The sequence below is a fragment of the Papio anubis genome, unplaced genomic scaffold, assembly GCF_008728515.1.
Source record: "Papio anubis isolate 15944 unplaced genomic scaffold, Panubis1.0 scaffold1721, whole genome shotgun sequence".
Taxonomy (NCBI): Eukaryota; Metazoa; Chordata; class Mammalia; order Primates; family Cercopithecidae; genus Papio; species Papio anubis.
Window position 1 is genome coordinate 1 of NW_022161715.1, and position 11,844 is coordinate 11,844.

Below are 11,844 nucleotides of genomic sequence, written 5' to 3' on the forward strand. Positions count from 1 at the left end.
CTGTGAAAGCCATCAGTTAAGGGGCCATGTCTAACTAGGAAATTTGAGTGAATTCACTTCAGATGCGTTTAGAATATTTCTGTTATATATTCGTTTTCTGCCTCATGGTGCTCAGTATTCCTTGGGTCTTGCATGGACCTTGATTTAATTCTATGAAATGTGGGAAATTTAGGTTACTTAAGGCAATCATTTTTCCTATAAATTTGTAATGTTTCTCCAAGGAGGCACAAGTTGATTGTGAAGATACTGTTGCATTAAGGAAAGACTATCTCATTGTAATTAAAGCAGTTTTTAGTTTGTATGCAGTACAAGTTCTTTAAGCTTATTTATCTAAAACATATACACACCAAATATACTGTCATGGCATATTGAAATTTAAAAGGGTTGGATATATATTTTGCTAATATCAAAAAGTTAGTATTTTGCAGACACTTATTTATTGATAAATAATTTTTTTTGAAGAACTATGTAATAAAGATTGCTTAGTCAATAAAACTAAGTAATAGTAAAAAACAAAAACAGAAAGTAATGAGAGATGATAGGTAATTAAAGTTACCTGAGTGAATAGCAAATCTCTGACATAGTGTGTTTCACGGGAGAAGAGGATATGACTTTTGTGAAGAAATAATTAATACAAACTAATCAAATTTTTATTTTATTTGCATTCTAATGAGTATAAAGTTGATTTTTAGATTTTAAGATTGCAACTCTAACCAATTGACTATAGAAGTGGTGGTTATTATCCACCGACAGAATATACAGGCTACAGAAGAAAGTCCACAGATTCATGAATGAAAATAGATTTGTATATGTTTTAAAATTTTATAATAAGAAATGTTCTCATGAATGTGTCTGTGATTAACCTTTTATAGATCAGAGGTTCCCAACAGAATCCAAACAAGAGGAAGATGAAGAAAATTCTTGTGATTCTGAGGTGCTGTGTATTATTGATGTTATTATTCTCTAAGAATATTAATACTGAGTGATGTGAAAATATAAAGTCAGAGGCTTTGACTTGGTTTTCTTACCACTGCATATGCTCAGAAGAAATTCTGGTATTTCTAAAAACATTCTTGGCTGGGCGTGATGACTCATGCCTGTAATCCCAACACTTTGGGAGGCCCGAGTTGGGAGGATCACCTGAGGTCAGGAGTTCGAGACCAACCTGGCTAATATGGTGAAGCCCTGTCTATACTAAAAATACAAAATTAGTTGGGTGTGGTGGCACACACCTCTAATCCCAGCTACTTGGGAAGCTGAGGCAGGAGAATCACTTGAACCTGGGAGATGGCTGTTGCAGTGAGCTGAGATCGTGCCATTGCACTCAGATCGGGCCATTGTACTCCAGTCTGGGTGATAGAGTGAGACTCTGTCTCCAAAAAAAGAAATATTTAAATGTCTATGTGCTAAGTAGATTACTGCTTGGTAGTGAAATTCTGATAATTTTCAGAATTAGTTTCAGACAACTGTGTAGTATAGTGTAAAAAATAAGGCTTAAAATTCACAAGTAATTCACATGAGTTCTGAGGTGAAATTTGACCAAAAGCTAAAGAATTACTCTGAGTCCACCTTTGGGCAAATATATGATTCGGTGGTATATCTAGACATACAAAAGTTCTAATTGGATTCATAGAAAACCAGTTCAAGCTGTGGCTTTGTACAACTTGAAACATAAAAGATAATGCTTTGGATTTGAAATTATTGACATATCTGTATTGTCCAGTATAGACCTGAAGGAACATTTCAGGAGAAAACAATGCATAAAGAATAGGAAACCAGTGGGACTATAATAACAATTTGTTTGAGTGTTTTAAAAAGTAGAAATTATTTTTACAAATAGACCTCTTTGAGTCTGTTTGTGGTAGCCATGCTTATGTAACATAAGTACCAAATAATAATGATGTAGTCCAAGGTCACAACTGTGGAAAGACACAGGAAGTGACTGACCTCTTAGATCCAAGCCCCTGCTGCACAGTGGTAACAGAAATGAGATGTCAATAGACAAGTTGACTTTATCTAATTTGTCCATAGACAAAAAAAGACTTTCTAATACTTGTCTGCTGTCATTTAAACATAAGATACATATAAGTTTTCCTTAGTACTTTTTCATTTTATTCAAGTACTTTTTCTATCAGCAGATATTTTATCAAAAACATTTTGATTATTTTAACTCCCCGTTTACCTAAATAAAGCGACTTCTACAATGCTCTGAGTATACTTTATATGACTTATTCTTAACATTGTCTTCATGCCATGCATCATTTTTAACACTAAGTAATTCTATAATCATGAATATTTTCAATGTTTAATACAGTATGTATTTGCAGCAGCCCTCCTCTGGAGGGGGCACCGATGCAGGGAGTCTGTCCCTTGCAGAACTCTGACCCGGCGACAGATGAATAAAGTACATTCACACACAGATATTCTGCTCTGTCAGTCCAGCTGAGGGTGTCCAAGTGGCTTACAGACTTCCTGCTGAGTTCTGTAAACAGTTGCCACTATGGCCCTGATCAGCTAGTCAGACTCACAATTATTCAGTAAGATTAATTAACAAAAGCTTGAGTCAACACCATTAGAGGGTGATTGACATTGTGGACTTCTCGAGTAAAAAGCCCTTAAGCGCCTGTGGTACATCAAAAGTTAGTCTTAAGATTATATGAGTAAACAAGCTAGCTAGGTAATCTACTCTGCCTTCCTTTATGACTACTTTAATTTGTTTAAAGGTAAAGATCAAGTTGCCTTCAACCATATATATTATCAAAGTTATACAAACTTCACGGCCTTTCAAGAAGATTTGTGTCTATTTATATAACTATCTCTATCTAATATTTTTCCCACCAGCCTGATTGAACCCCAACATGTGTTATTTCAGGTAGCAAGTGTTGTACTTTGTTTGATGTGCCTTCTTGATTTTTGGTGAGGAAGATAAAGTAAGATATTTTTAAGTGAGCTACTTTTTGAAATATACAGATGAGTGAAAAGTTTTGTCAATGTTGCTTATTTTTCATGCTCAGTAACCAAGTCAATAGCCACATGAAGATAACAGATAAACTTTGATCTAGATATAGCATGTGTGAGGTTTTCTACCAAAATGTTGTGATTTTCAATATGTGCCTATCCTTAAATCAAATTGCCTTTGAAATCAGAAATTGAGTTTAAAAAATACTTTGATTAGGAATTTTGATGCTTCTTTTGATTTTAAATTCAAAATTATCCATTGATATTACTTTTAACAGAGTCTCTTTGAGAGTTCTACAAAAGTTCAAGTGTTTATACCTGAGTCTATTGATCAAAGTGTAATGAAGCATGTAAATAGAGAAGTAGAAGGTAAGAACCATTTTTTATTTGAAAAGTCATTTAACCATATGTTTGTCTAAATGCATGAAGAAAGATATATGCTCATAGTCAGATAAAATTACCCACTAAATACATAACATTGAAAAGAGATGAGTAAAATGATGATAAGTTGTATATATTTTCAGGTTTTGGCAATAGGATATATATAGAGTACACAAAACGAACTGAATTATTTTTTGAAACCAAGATACTCTAAAAAGTGAGGAAAGTCTGGAAATAAGTAAGAGAAAAGGAGTAAAAAGGGAATGAAGAGTAAGGAAGACAGAGAGAGTACAGGGAGTTCATGAAGGAATAAGAAGCAGGTTTATATAATGGAGGTGGCAAAATAAAACACTTTTTTAAGAAACGATAGATCATGGTTAGAAAGATGGCAAGAATATAAAATGATCCTCCAGTACCAAAACTTGTCAGAAAATTATAGCTCTGCTTCTTGTTCCTTCATGAACTCCCTGTACTCTCTGTCTTCCTTAGTCTTCATTCCCTTTTATAGTCCTTTTGTCTTCCTTATTTTCTGACTTTCCTCACTTCTTAGAATATCTTGGTCTCACTAGGTTTCGCTATTACAATCACTCATGACAAATATATATTTAGTTGATGTTATCTATTCAAATGAAATAGATTTGAAAGTAAGAACATTGGCTTTATTGTTAAGAAAATGAGTTGTTTTGGCCAGGTGCGGTGGCTTATGCCTGTAATCCCAGCACTTTGGGAGGGTGAGGTGGGCGGATCACGACGTCAGCAAATCGAGACCATCCTGGCTAATATGGTGAAACCCCATGTCTACTAAAAGTACAAAAAATTAGCCAGGTGTGGTGGCAGGTGCCTGTAGTTCCAGCTACTCGGGAGGCTGAGGCAGGAGAATAGCCTGAACCCGGGAGCTGGAGCTTGCAGTGAGCCGAGATCGCGCCACTGCACTGCAGCCTGGGTGACAAAGCGAGATTCTGTCTCAAAAAAAAAAAAAAAAAAAAGAGTTGTTTTGATAAAATTGCCATTCCACAAAAATTTATTATAGACTAACGATACACAAAATCAGACGATTTATAGGAACTAAAAATATACTGAATTTATACTTGAATAATAAGATTGCTTTTTAAAATAAATACTGTGGTGACTTAACAATATAAAAGTTATTTATGTTTAATATATCTCTTGCAGTTAATTTATATATAAATATGTCAATATTGAAAGCTTATTGTAAATTATTTCCATGATGAGTTTTATACATCTTCTTGCATGAATGGATCAAGAAGCATTCAGATGGATACACTAGAGGATACAGAAATGTAGGCATATGATTACACCATATGGTTATGGAAAACAATGAATGTTTATATTTAGTATAATGACCTAAGTATTTATCCAAGCTGATCAATTCATGGCACTTCACTACAGTGAGATGTCAATTCTAAATTCAACTGAACTCATGCATTAACTATATACCTTTCCAAAGATAGGCCACATTAAAAGAGCATGATGAGGTAGCCTGTGGAATTCTAATGTGTGTTTCTTTTAGTGAGTATATGGTGTAGCATTCCATGTTCAGCTTTTGACATTTATTTTCTTATATCAGCCCTTTTTTGCGTGAAACACAATCTAAGCTTTTGAAGTCTTAACTGCATGATCTGTGAAACCTATATTTATATTTTCTTCAGTGTATTTCTGTCATGTGAGTATCCTAAAGAAAGAAACCAAAAGGAAAGCCCCCTAAACCTAAAGGAATCATTCTCAAAGCTGAGCAAGAGGACTCAATTAGATACTGTCATTGCATTCATTTGTGGTTGGTTTTGTCATATTTACCTATGATTGATAATGAAATCTCTTTTGCTTTTTAGAGTTTCCTGAAAAGCCCTCTGACTTTAAGGTATTGAATTTTATAATTTCATTTTGAATGACTTATTAACTACGTATTTTGTGAAGTATACATTCTTTATTAATCATTTTGCTTCCGAATCCATTTAGCCTGCTGTTGACATGCAAAACTCTGTTCCAAATGAAGCCTTCGAATGGAAGAATGAACAAACGTTGAGACCGGGTAAATTTTTCAATTTAACTATGAAAAGATGAATATTTCAATGTTGGATATTTTGATAGTCTTTCTATCCCTAATGCTTTATTTTTTTCAACTTTGATGAAAAGATTTGATCTAAATAATGGCAATACTGATATTTATGTTTGAAAAACTGATATTACAAGAACAGTAATTTTCAATAGTATTTTTTTAAAAATGTTGCCTTAATCTCAGTTGTTTCTACTTTTGTATCCTGAAACTGTAATGTTTTCTATTTTGAATTTGTATTAAAGATTTAAGAAGGTGGATTTTGAAACTCTACTTTTTTTTTTTTTTTTTTTAGTTCTTCTAAGCTTAATTCAAATTCCACAGTTTACTTTGGGGAACATTTATTTTACTGATATAACAATTGTGTTTTAACATTAATAACCTCATTTCAGTGTTGTCACTTTGAGAATCCTAAGAAAATCAGTAACTCTGATTACTGGACTCTTTGTGTGTGTGTGTCTGTGTGGGTGCCTGTGTGTGTCTGTTTTTGTGTGTGGTACCTTTACCTTGTAAAGATGAGGAAAATAATTAATCATTTCTTTATGAATATTTGATAAACTACACTTTTTCATATAACTGTGATTCTGAAGCATTTGGCTTTAGAGTCTTTTTACACAACTACCATTTATTGCCTAGAAGTAACCAGTATTCTAAACCAGTTTTGAAAACTATTCTTATGCATGCTTAAACATTTTACAACACCGTGTACGTGGTCATATTTAATATGTAGTTTTTCAACTTCCAATGCGTACATGGTTGCACAGTGTAATGTTCAGCAATGTTCTTTTTTGATCAGCATTATAATTTTTAGAGACATCCATAATGGACACAATTAACTGTGTTTTTTAATATTAGGTTCTTTATAAAATTCCATTGTATGACTGCACCATAGTTAATTACACAATTTCATGCTGATTAATAATAAATAAAAATGAAAACATGCAGATTTCAGAGTCTTTAAGTTAGTTTTATCTATTTTTTTAGTTATTAGAAATTAAAACTAAAATATTTAAAGTATTTCCTTGTGCAATCATACATTCCACTAACAATTCGAACTACTGTGACCCACAGATTATTGGAGCTATGGTATTACAACATGTTAGATCTGAAATGATCCAGGGTACACTTCTAAACATGAGTGAAAATGCTGACTTCCCAAAGTATGATTCGAGTTTGTTGGACCCTCTGCATGAAATGTGAACTTTAAGGATGCTGAGATCAGAAGTTAAATTTGCTTTTTAAAACCAGATATACACTTCATGGATGTCAAATGATAAACGTATCCTTAATGATGAAACGGTCTTACATTTTAGTTTTGCATGTTTGCTTTTTGCTTTAACCTGACTTAAATAGTTAAATATTTAAAACACAGGAATGCATTTTAAGTATTTATGTTTTTGGAGACAGTCTCACTCTGTCGCCCAGGCTGGAGTGCAATGGCATGATCTCGGCTCACTACCACCTCCGCCTCCTGCACTCAAGCAATTCTCCTGCCTCAGCCTCCCTAGTACACATACTCATTTGTAAACCAGTCACTAGAAATGCAAATGTTTTTACTGTGATTAGCTTAGAATAATGGTTTCTCATTTTGTAGATGAGATGGGGGTAATGAAATAATAAATATATGAATATACTTGTGTTTCTGTAGCAAGAAAGAATAAATAATGGCTATGTATAGGAAGCCAGCAATATTTTCTGCAGAGATGCATTGGAAATGTTTGAGTAGGGGAGTCACAAGATTAGATTAAGTATCAGGGCATTCTGGTCATGGTATAAACCAGAGATTGGCAAACCTTTCCTGTAAAGGGCCAAATAGGAAATATGTTAGGTGATGTGGTCCCTATCACAGCTTTTCAACTCTACCATTGTAGGATGAATGCAGTCATAGATAATGTGTGAGGAAATAGGCATGACTGTATTCCAATAAAACTTTGTCTAAAAACCATTTAGTAAGCTGAATTTGGAATTCCATAACCATGAATTCCTTGAGACAAACGTCTCGAGTCAACACCACTAGAGGGTAATTAACACTGCTGACCCCCCAGTACAAAGCAATCATGCACCCTCGGATGATCAAAGTTTGGTCTTAGGACCATATGAGTAAACAAGCTATTTAGATAAACTCCTCCACATTCCCTAGTTATTTGCTCCATTGCTGTCCACTCACAGTAAAGAGGATTAGGCTGCTTTCAGCCAAATCATTTACTGAAGTTGTGCAAACCTCTAACCACGGCCTTCCAAGAAGATTTGTGTCTATTTCCTGTAACTATCTTTATAAATATTTTTCTAATCACTTTTTCTGATCCCTGACAAGTAGGATTTCTTGTTCCCTGTGAAAGCCATCAGTTAAGGGGCCATTTCTGACTAGGAAATATAAATATAAAATAAGTTTGTATTTCCAGTGGCAATGGAAAGATTAAGCAAAGGCAGAAAATAGGTACAGTTAATATGATTTACTGATTATTGAGTTTAAAAAGCTAGGGGACAGAAAAAAATCTCAGGTCATTCATAAGTTTCCACATGGTGCATTAGCATTTACAATGCTCATGGGGAAGGAGAAGGAAACTGTCAGGTCAACAGAGAAGTGCAAACAGTCATGGAACAGACCAAAGTTTTCTTTACATATTGAGTTTAATGAAACATTTATGTGGGATATTTTCAATAAGTAATTGTATTATAGGTGTTTGTAGCTGGAGATAGTACTATGGTTGGAGATGCAGGCCTAGAATAATTTTATTACAATTATTAGGCAAAGCCATAGATCTCAATGAGCTTATCCATTATGCAGAAGATGTAGAATAAGAAGAAAGCCATTGACAAAACCCTGGGACTATCAACATTTTACAGAGTCAAAGGACTTGGTAAAGGTGACTGAGCAGTGGCTAATGAAAAGTAGGAGAGCAGTCAGAGAAAGTGATGTTGCAAATTTCTTTTAAATGTGAGAATTTCATGAGATTACTGAAAAGTCAATTGGATTTAACTTACAAGTTTTTCAGTGGTAATCTGTTCAAAAGAATTCTTTTAGAGTTCTTAAGTGTACTATTGATGTGGTTAATGTTTCTGGTGTCCAAGAAGAAATTTCCCATGATGCTACCTAACTTTTTGTAACTGAAGCAGCCAACATACACAGGGTCTGGAAAATTGTCTAGACTGGAGAGTACATGTGCCAGCATTTTTCCAGAATTGTCAAAAGCTAAGGGTCATGTGTGAGGAAAAGTGCTGTTTTTTTATGTGTTTCTTGTGGAGAGTGGAGATCTGTGTTGTCTCTCTCTCTCTGTCTCTCTCTCTCTCTCACACACACACACACACACACACACATGCACAGTACAGTAATTCACCCTTATCCACAGGGGATATTTTCTAAGACACCCAGTGAATGTCTGAAACTGTGGATAGTATGGAACCTTATACATTCATGTTTTTTCTATACATGAATATTTCTGATAAAGTTTAATTCATAAATTAGGCACAGAAAGAGATTAACAATAACTCATAATAAAATAAAACAATAACAATATATTATAATCAAAGTTAAGTGAATGTGGTCTCTCCAAGTGTCTTGTATTGTACTCACCCTTCTCACTCATATGATAATTGTGAGATGATATAATGCCTATGTGATGAGATGAAGTCAGGAGAATGAGGTAGGAGTTGTCATGTGGTGTTAGGCTACTAATTATTTCTGGCTATCTGACTACACATCAGAAGGAGGATCATCTGCTTCATGTGACCCTGGATCATTGAGCCATGATAGTGTTGATGGTTGGGATTCAGGAACAGACCATTTTGATGACTAATGGGCAGATAGCATATACAAAGGGATGATTCATGACCTGGGTGAGATGGAACAGGGTGTCTTAATATTTCATCATATTCCTTAGAATGACACACTATTTAAGACTTATGACTTGTATATTTCTGGAATCCCCCATTTAATATTTTGGACTACAGTTGGCCACAAGTAGCTGAAGTCACAGAAATCCAAACCTTCAATATTATATTGTGAAGTGTATGTTTGGTCTTCCACACTGTTTTGTGGCATACAACTCATAAAATGTTTAGAATCTCCAAAGTGATGTCTTTGTATGCTGATAATTGAGTGATAACTGACAGTCCCTAGATAGCTTCAGGAAAGGGAGCTTGTCACAAAAAAGAACAAGGCATGATTAGAGTGTTGGGACTTTCAGCCCCACCCCTAAACCTCCTAGGAGGTGACAGGAGCTGAAGATAAGGTCAATTACCAATGGCCGCAGATTTTTTCATTCATGCCTATGTAATAAAGCTTTCTTAAGAACCCAGAATGACTGGGATCAGAGACCTTCCAGAAAGCTGAATGTATGGAAGTATTTGGAGGCTGATGTGCCCTGGGAGGGCATGGAAGCTCCATGCCTCTTCCCCCATAACTTGCCATATGCATCTATTCATGTGTCTCCTTTGTGATACCCTTTATAATAAACTGGTAAATGTGTTTCCCTTCATCTTTGGGGCACTCTAGCATGTTAATCAAACCCAAAGAGGGAGTCTTGAGAACCCCAACTTGAAATCAGCTGGTTAGAAGTTTCAGAGACACAGATTTGCAATTGGTATGGGAAGGCAGTCTTGTGAGACTGAGCCTTCAACCTGTGGAATCTGAGACTATTTCTAGACAGATAGTGTTGGAATTGAATAGAGGACAACCAGGTGGTTTCTGCTACAGAATTGATTGCCTACTTGTTGGTGGAGAAAATCCTCCAAACATTTGGTCGCAGAAGTCTTCTGTTTTGATGTCTGTGGTGTGAGAGCAGAGGGAAATCATGTGTGTGTGTTTCTTTCTATAAGTAGAGCAGATCAAGAGAGACTACTGTATCCTCTGTTCTAACTGCTGCAAGTTCATTTGTCTAGAAATTATACTTTCTAAGGTTGACACTGTCCACTTATACTAATTCTGCTAATAATACAATTTTCTGTCAGTCTTATAGAATTCTGTTTGTATTATGGCTATTGTACACTGTAGTTCACTTTTAGATATCAAATTGTGCTAAATTCGATTTTTCCTCTCATTTGAGAACTATAAAGGAGGGGAAATAATAGTTCTTAATGCATCAATTTTCTACCAGTAGTATACTTAATAATAATTTTACTATAGTCTTAATGTATTGTCCCAAAGGAATGCTGTATATCAAATTATCTCAGTCTTTATAACAAAGCATCTGAGTATTATGCTTTTTTATACAATATCTGGATCATGTATGAAAGTGTGCATGATTCTTTTAAATTAAGTTAAAGTATCATGATGTCTCCCAGGCTACTTTCAGACTCCTGGGCTCCTCCGGTGATCCTCCTGCCTCACCTTCCCAAGTAGCTGGGATTACAGGCATGTGCCATCATGCCCTCTTATGTTTTTAATATTCTGTATTTTCTATCTATATTTGTTGATTTAATGTATTTTACTTTTTCTCTTTAATAGTGCATGTGAGTTCTGTAGAGTCTATATTCAGGTAAGACTTTATGGTTTTTTAAAACGTATATTTTAACTCAGAACATATAGAGGAAAGAAATCACTATCTGTTGAGTATTCTACTCTGGGCTAGACAACATATTATGTGCTTAATATTTATCATCTCACATAGTCATCACACAGCTTTGTAAAACATCTGTGCTACTATCACCTACTTTGTATTAGTCAGTCAAATGTGGTTCAGAGAGGTTGATTAATTGGTCTATGATTTCATAGCTAAAAAGTAACTGACCCTTGAGTTTGCCATCAGCCTACCTTGCTCCCAAATCCCTTCTCTTGCCCCTCAGCACAGATTGATGGGTACCTGTGCATCATTAGGATCAAGGTCCAGGTTCAGATGGGATGAATTCACAAAGTCACATTTTGTCATATGTTAACTCTTTTTAGAGATTTCCCTTAGAACACTGGTTAATCCAAGACTTTGTTCTAACATGTTTAAGAGTTAAAGAGGTATAACAGTACCTTGTTTTTATCATCAAAGTTTTTAGAGCAGATCTGACTTAGCTGTGGTGACAAGACATAGGTTTTTGTTTCATAAGCAAGACCAGGTAAATCCTGTAGATGAATTATTTTACTCTTATTGGAGAATATCTACGTAGAAATATGCTAATCATATTTAGAGGCTGTTTCTTATACATTTCTCGGTTTACTGACTTCCCAGCTTAGTTTTTCTTCAAAGCAGTACCCTGCCTAGTTGCATGAACTCTTCTTTTTTTTTGCTAGAGTCTTTTTTTCTTCTTCCATGACTTTTCTATGATCTTTTCCTAATTACTTTCTTCTCTGCTTTCCTTGGTGTTCTTTTCTTCTATTATTTTATTGCTTTCTACCAGCCCCATTTTTCTATAGGTAAAATTAAAAGTACATGGAATTTTAGGATTTTAAGGACTCTTGGAGACTAATCAAAATACTTTCATATTTCAACCTGTATTTAATA

General features: G+C 34.7%; 1 long non-coding RNA gene across 1 annotated transcript; it reads left to right on the forward strand.

Moving 5' to 3' along the window:
* Positions 1-6: 6 nt before the first annotated feature.
* LOC116272714 lies at positions 7-11,838 on the forward strand. The gene is made up of 5 exons (XR_004181321.1): positions 7-934; positions 3,237-3,327; positions 5,190-5,218; positions 5,317-5,389; positions 10,860-11,838. It is a non-coding gene; the product is annotated as an uncharacterized LOC116272714 (long non-coding RNA).
* The last annotated feature ends 6 nt before the right edge of the window (positions 11,839-11,844 follow it).